The 12,618-nt window shown below is 37.1% G+C and overlaps 1 protein-coding gene and 1 long non-coding RNA gene across 4 annotated transcripts in view; both read left to right on the top strand.

Moving 5' to 3' along the window:
- Positions 1-12,618, top strand: part of TPST1 (tyrosylprotein sulfotransferase 1) — a 175,013-nt gene that overhangs the window by 90,627 nt on the left and 71,768 nt on the right. The window lies entirely within an intron of this gene.
- LOC121017783 (uncharacterized) lies at positions 17-1,771 on the top strand. Its single transcript, XR_005784898.1, has 2 exons — positions 17-991; positions 1,273-1,771. It is a non-coding gene; the product is annotated as an uncharacterized LOC121017783 (long non-coding RNA).

Raw genomic sequence — 12,618 nt, 5'->3', positions numbered from 1 at the left:
AAGAAGAAACCATGGATTCCAGAATGCATGAGATGCATATTCACAGTGCTGAAAGGCAGAACTCAACTAAGAATTCTTTATCTGCCAAAACTGCCCTTCAGAAATGAAGAAGAAATGAGACAATCTTTGCACGTAAAAAGCAAGAGAATTTGTCAGCAGTTGATCTGCCTACAACAAATGCTTCAGGATGAAATGAAAGAACACTGGACTTGAATCTATATAAAAATTAAAGAACATGGGTAAAGTCCCATAGGTTGACTCAGCGCTGGCAAGATGGTCCTTAGAAAAAGGAAGTCTTTCAAAGATCACTTGCATCACTTCTCTCCACTTTTCAGGAGTCCTGCTGTTTTCCTTCATCCAGCATATAATTTTTGAATAGGTTAATGAAGTGAGATCTTTTCACCATTCTAATTCTGCATAAAAAATAAGTAAATAAAAGAGTGGGCTTACCATTATTAGTCAATAGGAAATGCAAATTAAAACCATAGTGAGATACCCCTACATATGCACCACAATGGTTAGTATTAAATGGTTGGACAATACATAGTGTTGGCAAGGATATGAAACAACTGGAATTCTTAATGTTGGTGGGAGTGTAAACTAGTATAGCCACTTGGGAAAACTATTTGTTATAGCAAATATGCTGTTGCAGAATTTTTTACCAGAGTTTGTTGTCTCCTGCTTTGAAGAATGAAGAGGTCAACACAACTAAAATCAGCAGGCAAAACTTTATTAGAGTATAAGATCAGAAAGTAAGAATAGTATGAAAGCTCTTTTTATACAAAAGGGGCATTCGAAAGTGAATGCCCGCAACTGTAGGCAAGGGACTTTGTTTTATGGGGTTTTCTCGGCCCCGTTCCTTCCCCCTCGTTCCTTCTCAGGCTCTACCCTTATTGGCTTGATAATTTTAGGTGCTGGCTTGTCCATTCCTGATTGACTTGATTCCATTATGTGAGGAGTCAGACTATGGTCCTACCATCTCACATATAACGTAAGTTTTATGATTTACTTATTTTAGTTAGGTATTTTGCTTGTCAAATTCCTAAGAGGAACCTGAAGGGGAGTAGGTGGTGTCTGTTACATTTTTAAGAGGAACTTTAGGCCTGAGGGAGTTTGCTCCTGGGTCAGATGCTCCCAGCAGTGTTTTAAAATATGTGTTTTTCCTCACCCAGGGACCATAGGTCCTAACCTTTCCCTCTCTGCCTATTTTATTCTCTCGTTCCCTGTCACAATGCCTGCCTACCTTCTGACCTATCAAATCTATTCCAACAGCTGGAAGCAAAACCAAATGCTTATCAACAGGAGAACAGATAATGTGGTGTCTTCATGCAGTGAGCTACAGACTACTCTGCAAGAAAAAGGGCTAAGGGCAAACTGCTGATACACAAATGTTGAATCTCACAAATAGGCTTTGCATAAAAAGCTAGACACAAAAGAATATATAATTTAAGTTTCCATTTGTATAAAGTTCAAAAATCAGGTAAAACTGATCTATATAATAAGTAGAATACCATTTATCTTATGGGCACTGACTGACATGTCGCACAAAAGAGCCAGTTTAGAGGCTGAGAATGTTCCCTGTCTTGTTCTGGATGTTGGTTCCATGAGTATATACATAAAAATTTTAATTAAATGCTGAAAAAAGGTTGCTATTCTTGAAGTTCTGTTTGTACTTTATGTTATGTGAGATAGCTTAAGATCTTGAAATATGTATCATTACTCTGTCCGTGTTGTTCAAATCAGGGATAAATAAAACTATGTAATTAAATCACTGGAAGGAAATCCAACCACAGTTTCATTATTTATAAGTACTAAAAGTCTTTTTTTTTTTTTTGGTCTTAATTAAAGTATAACATGTTAAAGTAATTTACCTTTGAGGTGGAAATATAAATTTAGGTTTAATAATGAATCTGATGATTACCCTATTTGATTTTAGGCAGTGTTTAAATATTTGGTCATATATGCTATTCTTGAAATCCAGAATGGGCTAAGGGCAATTATTACCAACATTTAACTAGCTTGGTTCTGTTATTTCATGCTGGAGGACCACAGTAGAATGAACAAATAAGTGAACTTTTGAGAAATAAAGTGTCAGTGTTTTCACAACTACTTGTAGGCTGTAAACAAGAAACGAAATCTGTTCCTTGCAAAGAATGCAAGTCTGGCCAAACACCAAGATGTTGCTGCATAGGGAAAATAAAACAACCAGAGACAAAACCACAACAGAGCTGCTTTCATCCCAGAATGTTCTAGGACCTAAAGAACTTAAGGACCGAGACATAACCAGACATAGAGGAGAGGAAGGGTAATCAAGGGAGGAGAGAGAATCTATTTTTTTTTTCTTGACCTTGTGTTAACTATTATTCTAAACCTAGAAATGCTGATTTCATCTGAAAAATCAGAAACAGATTTGTCCAGTTTATTCATTTATTCAACGAATATTTATTGACCTTCTGCTATGTTCCTTAGCACATTGTAAGCACTTGAGATACAGCAGCAAATGAGACACAAATCCTGCCCTTATGGAACATATATTGAGGGTGAGGGGTGGGGTAGGAATGCATTATTCCTAACACACATTATACATGTTGCAGTAAACCTATATTAGGTAGTTACTTTTCTTCTTTAGCCATAGTTTAGTTTTCAACCCATGGAACCTCCAGTTGAATGCTATTTAAGCCCCATTACCCTTTCTAATGAGACCCTCCTTTGTTCTTAAATAATAAGATCTTCTTGCCTATGAATCAGTTGGTTTGTCTTGATAAGTGGTAAAGAATAGGGTTAGAATTAGACCCAAATCATATGGGAATTTAGGACAAGTGGTATCAAACGCAAAGCAGTGCAGTAGCCCCCACCCTTGCCTACAGTTTTGCTGGTTAACCACAGCCTAGAAGCAGATAATCCTTTTGGCATGTCATCAGAAGGTCAATTGTAGCCTGATGCTGGTCACAATGCTGTATCACTCACCTCACTTTCTCATCACATAGGCTTTTTATCATCTTCACATCATTGCAAGAAGGGTGAATACAGTACAATCTAATATTTTGAGAGAGAGACCACGTTCACATAACATATATATACATTGTAACAATTATTCTATTTTATTTTCAGTTATTGTTAATCTCTTATTGTGCCTAATTTATAAATTAAACTTTATCATAGGTAAAAAACATAGTGTGTGTGTGTTCACACACACACGGTTCAGTACTGTCAGTGTTTTCAGGCATCCACTGAGGGTCTTGGAACTTATCCCTGGTAGATAAGGATTGACTACTGGATCCTAAAGTCAATGCAGGGAAAAGCTGAAATTAATAAAACAGAGAAAAATAGTAGAAAGGAGAAACAAAAATGAAAATTGATTATTTGAAATGGTCAATAAAAAGGTAAACCCTTTGCAATATCAATGAAGGTATATAAGGGAGTAAACGTACATCACCTAAAGGATGAAAAAGGAGACATAATACAGATGTGAAAGAAATTAAAAGAGGGGTGGCTCAGTTGGTTGAGCGTCCAACTTCAGCTCAGGTCATGATATCACAGTCTGTGGGTTCGAGCCCCTCATCAGGCTCTGTGCTGATAGCTCAGAGCCTGGAGCCTGCTTTAGATTGTGTCTCCCTCTCTCTGCCCCTCCCCCGCTCGTTCCCTGTCTCTCTTGCTCTCAAAAATAAATAAAACATAAAAAAAAAAAGAAATTAAAAGAATTATATGTGAATGCTATAAAAGAGTATCTTTGTAGTAAATTGAAAGCCCAGAGATAATAGCTGACTTTTCAGGGTAGATGGAGAACTTAAATAGGTTGATTAGTCTCTGAGAGATTGAAAAGGTGATTAAGGAAAACATTTTAAAAGGCATAGATGTGGGGTGCCTGGTGGCTCAGTCAGTTAAGGATCTGACTTTGGCTCAGGTCATGATCTCATAGTTCATGAGTTTGAGCCCCATGTTGGGCTCAGTATTGACAGCTCAGAGCCTGGAACCTGCTTGAGATTCTGTGTCTTCCTCTCTCTCTCTGCCCCTCCCCCACTCATGCTCTGTCTCTGTCTCTCTCTCTCACAAATAAACATTAAAAATTTTTTTCTTATTTTTAAATTTTTTAAAATTTATTATTTTTTAAAAAATTTAATCTTTATTTTTGAGAGAGAGAGACAGAGCTCCAGCAGGGGTGGAACAGAGAGAGAGGGAGACACAGAATCTGAAGCAGGCTCCAGGCTCTGAGCTGTCAGCACAGAGCCTGATGTAGGTCTTGAACTCACGAACTGTAAGTTCATGACCTGAGCCGAAGTTGGACACTTAAACGACCGAGCCACCCAGGCGCCCCCCCCCCAAATTTATTTTAAATAAATAAAAGGCACAGATGATTCAAAATTGAATTGTTTCTAACTTTTAGAGCACAGATGAGTCCAATGCTATTTAAACTAGTTTAGGTCATAGAAAAAGATGGAAAACTCCCCTGTTCACTTTATGAAACTATGATTTAATGTCAGAACCCAGTAGAAATTATAGAAAAGAAAACCTCAGAGTTTTCTTCCCATATTGATGCTACAATCATAAATCATAAAGTCATAATTAAAATATTATTAAACAGAATTCAGCAGTGTATTAAAGATTGATAAGTTTTTATGACTAATTTTATTTCAAAAATGAATGGTTCATATCAGAAAAATCTGTTAACATCATTCATTACTTCAATAAATTAAATCCAAATGATCATATTATTTAATGCTGGAAGGCTCTTGGTAAAATTCAATTGTCATTCATAATACAAACTGTTAAGGAATAAGAAAAAACTACTGAAACAAAGTAAAGACTATTTGTTCACTTAACATGTTGAGTACCCATTGAGTACCCATTGCATTAGGGTTATAGCAGTTAACAAAACATACAAAACAAATAAAAATAAGCCCTTTCTTCGTGAAACTTACATTAGTATTTGAGAGTCAATCCATTAAAACATAGGCAAGTTAAATGTCTAGTTTGTCAGATGGTAATGAGTACTTTAGAGAAAAATAAAGCAGAAAATAGGTTGTTGCCAAGAGCTGGGATATAGGAATAGTAGGGAGGTCCTCATTGGTAAGGTGATACTTCTAGCAGAGACCTATGAGAGAGCAAGAGCAAGTGAACAAAATACAAAAAAATTGCTGCCCTCATGGAGCCTATAATCTAGTGGAAGGAGAAAAAAACAAAAAACAAAAATTGTACTAAATAGGAAAATCATGTATTAGGATAGTAGCATTTATAAATGCTGTGGAAAAAGAAAAATCAGAGGAGATAAAGGGGATCAATAATGAGGGGACTTTTTAAATTAAAAAAAGTTTTTAAGTAATCTCTACCCCCATTGTGGGTGCTCAGACTTGGAACCTCAAGATCAAGAGTCACATGTTCTACTGACTGAACCAGCAGGTGTCCCATGGACCAAGGGGTTTTGAGGGGCAGGTTATAATATTACATAGAGTGATCAGAGTATTCCTCATGAAGGTGAGATTTATGGATATCTTGGAGGTGAAGGAGTTAGCCAAATGGATATCTGGGGAAAGAATATTCCAGGCAGAGCAAACAGCCACTATAAAAACACCAGTGAGGAGCATACCTAGCCTAGGTAAGCAATCACAATAAAGTCAGTGGGGCTGAAACAGAGTGGACGTAGGAGAGTGTAGAAGTCAGATTAGGTTACTACCACTGTAAGGACTATTTAAATATTAGTTTTGGGGGGACGCCTGGGTGGCTCAGTCGGTTAAGCATCCGACTTCAGCTTAGGTCATGAGCTCACAATTTGTGGGTTTGAGCCCCACATCAGGCTCTGTGCTGACAGCTCAGAGCCTGGAGCCTGCTTCAGATTCTGTCTCCCTCTCTCTCTCTGCCCCTCCCCTGCTCGCACTCTGTCTCTCAAAAATAAACATTAAAAAAAATTAGTTTTTGGGCACCTGGGTGTCTCAGTCAGTTAAGCGTCCAATTCTTGATTTCCACTCAGGTCATGATCTCATGGTTGTGAGATCAAGCCCCCACATTGGGCCCTGTGCTGGGCGTGGAGCCTGCTTGAGATTATCTCTCTCCTCTCTCCTGCTGTCACGTGCACACTCTAAATTAATTAAATAAATAAAATAAAAATCAGTTTAATGAATTTTAATAAGGCAAACACCCTTATAACTACCATCCATGTCAAGAAATTGAACTATGCCAGTCAATCTAGAAGCCTTTCTAGGTATCCTAATCTCAAATCTCATACTTTTCCCAAAACCATGTACTAATCTGATACTTTTAGAAATCACTTCCTGATGTTTCTTTATACTTTTATCATCCAAATACACATCCCTATATACTATAGTTTTACCCATCAAAAATAATCTGGCGTGTATTTAAATTCCTTTTAATCTATAGATTTCCAATGCTCAATTTCTATCATTACCATATGCTATTTTTTGAAGAGCCCAGGTTATTTGCTAGTAAAATTATGTATAATCTGAATTTTGCTGATTGCAAAACTTTTGCAATTGGACTGCTGATTATCCAACATATTCTTTTTAATTCTGTGTTTCATACAAATTGGTGGCTGAATCCAGAGGCTTAATCATACTCAAGATTTGATTTGGCAAGGCTGTTATGCATAGTTGTCTTACCTTTTGTGATTTTAGCAGCCATTAATCCTCAGTGCCTAGATTCATCAGTTTGTTTGACCTTGCAAAATTTTGATAATCTAATTCTGATTTCTTTTCTATATATTATTTGAAAAATGTTTATAAAGAGATACATCCCTCCATCTACTATTTGGTTACCTGGGTTTATGGTCCACATAGGGAAAAGTCATGATAAATACTTGATTCTTAACCTTTATTTGGTAGTTTTCAAGATAATGAGTCGATTCCTTTTCATATCTTTCCAAGAGACTAACTTGAGATTTCAATCTGTTGCAAATTATTATTTTTGTTAAAGTTCAAACTGTCCCATCTCTGGCCCACAAGAAGCTTCTTCAGATTGGCTCCTGAAGACTTTTGCCATGACCATGGGAGTGTCTCATAATTTCCTAGCTATTGGTATGAGAAGATATTACAGGCTCAGCTCAGATCAGGAATGAGTCATTTCTTTAATATGCCCTAGTTTCTTTTAGCAGAAAATGTTATTTTACTACTTTTGTCTGGTAAGGCTATCCCAGTCCTTTGTCAGTGCCCCCTAACTATTTTGGTTGTCTGAAACTCATTTTCTAGTACAGGGGTTGGAAACAATGGCTTACCACCTGTTTTTGTATGGCTTGTGAGGTAGGAATGGTTTTTACAAAATTTTAAAGAGTTGTAAAAATTAAAGAGGAGGATGTGCAACAGAGACTGTGCCTTGATAGCCTCAGATAGTTGCTATCTAGTCTTTTACAGAAAAAGTTTGTTGACTTGCACTCTAGTAGCTTTTTCAGAAAGTGTCCATAGAAACAATATTCTCTGATTAACTTTGATAACAGCTGTTCTATGTCATTTGTACATGAAAGTCAGTTTTTCTAGATCTAAAGTTCTTGGCTCAGTTTTCTTCCATGTGCATGTTTAATCACTGGCAAAAAGTTTTGATGTTGTAAAGTCTGATAATCTAATTTTGATTCTTATTCTTTATTACTTTATTTTTCTACTATAAGTCACATGCTTATTTTGCCTAGGTGCTCAGTGGATTTTTTCTTTTGAAGTCCCACTGGATTACATCTTGATGTTGGCCGTTTTATTTTTTTTTTATTTTTTTTATTTTTTTAAGTTTTCTTTTTTTTTGAACGTTTATTTATTTTTGGGACAGAGAGAGACAGAGCATGAATGGGGGAGGGGCAGAGAGAGAGGGAGACACAGAATCGGAAACAGGCTCCAGGCTCCGAGCCATCAGCCCAGAGCCCGACGCGGGGCTCGAACTCACGGACCGCGAGATCATGACCTGGCTGAAGGCGGACGCTTAACCGACTGCGCCACCCAGGCGCCCCTTGATGTTGGCCGTTTTAAAGCAAATATTTATTCTTGGTTAGATCATGTACTCTGTCAACATATACTTGGGGAAAAAAATGTAAAGAATGCTTTCTTTGGAGGAACTTGGGAAGATGGCAGGGTAAAAGGACTCTGTCCCACATTTTCAACTAGATACCCTCCACATCCAGCGTAACAAACTGGAGTGATCTGAAGACTGGCAAAACAAACTCCACAGCTAAACACAGAGAAGAAGCTGCAGCTGAAAGGTTAGGAAGGTCAGAAAGGCAGAGGGAAGCTGCCCGCAAGAGGGTGGGAGCTGTGTGCATGGAGAGGGCAGAGAAATGAGCCCTTGCACCAGGGAGCTCACATGGGAAGACAAATCCCTAAAATATTTGGCTTTAAAAACCAGAGGGGCTGAATTCCATGTGTTTATAAAACCAGTGGTACTTGGAGCCTGGAGTTTTAAAAGTCTGCTGAATCAGCACAGAGTGAGCCAGGAGGGTGAGCAATAGCTCAGTTGCTGCCCTTAAAAAGACAGCAGCCTGGATGGAGAGGGAACATAAAAAAGTCAGTTTACACAATGTGGGGGAGCGGGGGGGGGGGTGGCAAACAGGAGACAGATCTGTTCATACTGATTTCAGAACATGTTGAGGGACTTTACTGAAAATGAGGGAGCTGGCAGGCACCATTTTCCTCCCTTGCCCCCCAGGATAAACACAGAGCCACCAGTAAGAGGCACTTGTATCTCACCTACTAGCAGTGTGCCATGCCCAAGAGTTTTCCTGAGTACTTGCCCACTCCAAGCTTGCTAACCTCGGCCCTGGGCTCAGGGAAAATTCTGTTAGAAAAGACCCACACCAAAACAAAATGTAATTAAATTCACAAAATATAGTGCTAAAAAAAAAAAAATCTTTAAAGCAGCAAGACAGTAGAAGTCATTAACTTACAAGGGAAAACCCATAAGGCTAGCAGGAGAATTTTCAGTTGAAACTTTGTAAGCTAGAGGGAATGGCATGATATATTCAAAGTGTGAAATGGAAAAAATCTGCACCCAAGAATACTCTATCCAGCAATGCTATCATACACAATAGAAGGGGAGATAAAGAGTTTCCCAGACAAAAGCTGAAGGAGTTCATGACCACTAAGTACCAGCTTTGCAAAAAATATTAAAAGGAACTCTTTGAGTGGAAAGGAGAGGCTAAAAGCATCAGTACAGAGGTAGGAAACACAAAAGCAGTAAAAATGAATATTTCCGTAGAAAATAAGGAATTCATAAAAAAAGGTATAAAATATAATAACATATACCTAAAATATGGGGAGGGAGGAGAAAAGAATAGGTTCAAACTTAAATGACCTCCATCTTAATATAGACTGCTATATACAGAAGAGGCTGTATACAAACCAAATGGTAACCATATATCAAAAACCACTAACAAATATGCAAAGAATAAAGAGAAATAAATCCAAATATATCACTAAAGAAAATCGGCAAACATGAAAGAATGAAAGACATGAAAGGATCAGAGACAATCTCCAGAAACAACCACGAAACAAGTAATAAAAAAGGCAATAAATACATATATATCAATAATTGCTTTGAATGTAAATGAACTAAACACTTCAATCAAAAGACACAGGGTAACAGAATGGATAAAAAAACAAGACCCATCTATATCCTGGCTGTAAGAGACCAATTTTATACTAAGACACCTGCAGATTGAAAGTGAATGGATGGAGAAACATCTAGCATGCAAATGGATGTCAAAAGAAAGCCACAGTAGCAATACTATATCAGACAAAGTAGACTTTAAAACGATTGTAACAAGAGACAACAAAGGACACTATATAATAAAAAAGAAGACAATCCAGTGAGACGATATAGCAGTTATAAATATTTATGCACTGAATGAACATAGGAGCACCCAAATACATAAAATAGTTAACAACAAACATAAACTAATTGATAATAATACAGTAATAGTAACACCCCACTTACATCGATGACATCTAAATACGAAACAATGACACCTAACTACGAAACAATGAAGCAATGGCTCTGAATGACACACAGGAGCAGATGGATCTAATGGATATGTTCAGAACATTTTATCCTAAAACAGCAGAATACACATTCTTTTCAAGTGCACATGCAGCATTCTCCAGAATGGATCACATATTAGCTTACAAAACCTCAACAAATTAAAGAAGATCAAAATCATACCATGCATAATTTCTGACCACAACACTATGAAACTAGAAGTCAACCACAAGAAAAAATCTGGAAAGACCACAAATACGTGAAAGTTAAATAACATGCTACTGAACAATGAATGGATCAACTAGGAAATCTAAGAAGAAATTAAGAAGTACATGGAAACAAGTGAAAATGAAAACACAGTGGTCCAAAAACTCTGGTATGCAGCAAGGGCCTCTATGAGGGAAATTTATTATAATACAGGCCTTCTTCAACAAGCAAGAAAAATCTCAAATAAACAACCAAAACCTAAAACCAGCAGAAGGAGGGAAATAATAAAGATTAGAGTAGAAATAAATGATATAGAAATTAAAAAATAATAGAAAAATAATAGAAATAAAAACAATCATGGGGTGCCTGGGTGGTTCAGTTGGTTAAGCATCGTACTTCAGCTCAGGTCATGATCTCATGGTTCGTGGGTTTGAACCCCACATCTGGCTCTGTGCTGACAGCTCTATGTGTCTCCCGCTCTCTCTGCCCCTCCCCCACTAGTGCTCTGTCTTTCTCAAAAATGAATAAAAACGTTAAAAAAATTTTTAAATAAAAAATCATAAGACAGCATTATGAAAACTATATGCCAACAAATTGGACAACCTGGAAGAAATGGATAAATGGATAAATTCCTAGAAATATATAAACTACCAAAACTGAAACAGGAAAAAATAGAAAACTTGAATAGACTGATAACCAGTAAAGAAATTAAGTAATCAAAAAACTCCTAACAAACAAAAATCCAGGACCAGATGGCTTCACAGCCAAATTCTACTAAACACTTATTTTTAAACATTTTTTAAAGTTTATTTATTATTTTTAATAATCTCTACACCCAATGTGGGGCTCAAACTCACAACTCCAAGATCAAGAGTCACAGGCTCTTCTGACTGAGCCAGCCAGGCACCCCTCTGCCAAACATTTAAAGAAAAGTTCATACCTATTCTTCTCGAACTATTTCAAAAAATAGAAAAGGAAGGAAAACTTCTGAATTCATTCTCTGAGGCCAGCATTATTCTGATACCAAAGCCAGATACAGATACCACTTAAAAAGAGAACTATAGGCCAATGTCTCTGATGAACATAATTGCAAAAAAATCTCAATACAATATTAGCAAACAGAATCCAACAATACATTAAAAAAATCATTTGCCAAGATCAAGTGGGATTTACTCTTAGACTGCAAGGGTGGCTCAGTAATCACAAATCAATCAGTGTGTTACACCACTTAATAAAGAATAAGAACCATATCCTTTCAATGGACACAGAAAAAGCATTTGACAAAGAACACTATTCAGTCATGATAAAAAAAAAAAAAACAACCCTCAACAAAGTAGGTTTTAGAGGGAACATACCACAACAAATAAAGGCCATATATGAAAAACCCATAGCTAACATTATACTCAATGGGGAAAAACTGAGAGCTTTTCCTCTGTGGTCAGGAACAAGACAGGAATGTCCACTCTCACCGCTGTTAATTGACATAGTGCTGGAAGTCCTAGCCTCAGCAGTCAGACAACAAAAAGAAAAGGCATCCAAATTCATTAAAAAGGAGTTAATCTTTCCCTGTTTGCAGATGACATGATATTATATGTAGGAAACCTGAAAGACTCCACCAAAAAACTACTAGAACTGATAAATAAATTCAGTAAGGTCCCAGGATATAAAATCATTTTATTTATTTTTTAATTTTTTTTAATGTTTATTTTCAAGAGAGAGACAGAGCGAGCACACACAAACAGGGGAGAGGCAGATGGACGAGGGAGATACAGAATCCGAAGCAGGCTCCAGGCTCTGAGCTGTCAGCACCAAGCCCGACACAGGGCCTGGACTCACGAACCATGAGATCATGACGTGAGCCAAAGTTGGACACCCAACCAACTGAGCCACCCAGGTGCTCCCAGGATATAAAATTATTTTAAAATGGAAAACATTGAACTCTTTTAAGGCATTATTCTATTTCGCTTTTAACTTCTTTTAAGGGTATCTGTTGTATTGAGTTAATAACTCTTGCCTTCCTTCAAGCTTAGTCTTCATTTATGAAATTTTTTCATTTCTGATTTTTTTCCTGAGTTCTAGCACTTCATTTCTGAATTATTATAATTATGATTTATGTTGTTATTCCATGTCTTGTATCATTGTCTTAATGTCTTTTAGCTTGTTTTAAAATACTAAGTTATAGGAGCACCTGGGTGGCTCAGTAATTGAGCATTCAACTTCTGCTCAGGTCATGATCTCACAGTTTGTGAGTTCTAGCCTCATATCAGTCTCTCTGCTGTCAGCACATAGCCTACTTTGGATCCTCTCTCTCCCTCTCTCTGCTCCTTCCCCACTTGTGCTCTCTCTCTCAAAAATAAAAAATTAAAAAAATGAAATGGTAAGTTATAATTCTAGTATGTTTTTGAGCTGGTTTTTTGGGTTGTTTTTCATATCCATAGGGATGTTATTCTC

Source organism: Herpailurus yagouaroundi, unplaced genomic scaffold, assembly GCF_014898765.1.
Source record: "Herpailurus yagouaroundi ecotype Mexico unplaced genomic scaffold, PumYag 216, whole genome shotgun sequence".
Taxonomy (NCBI): domain Eukaryota; kingdom Metazoa; phylum Chordata; class Mammalia; order Carnivora; family Felidae; genus Herpailurus; species Herpailurus yagouaroundi.
Note: the sequence above shows the minus strand (reverse complement) of the source record. Positions and strands in the feature narration are given on the sequence as shown.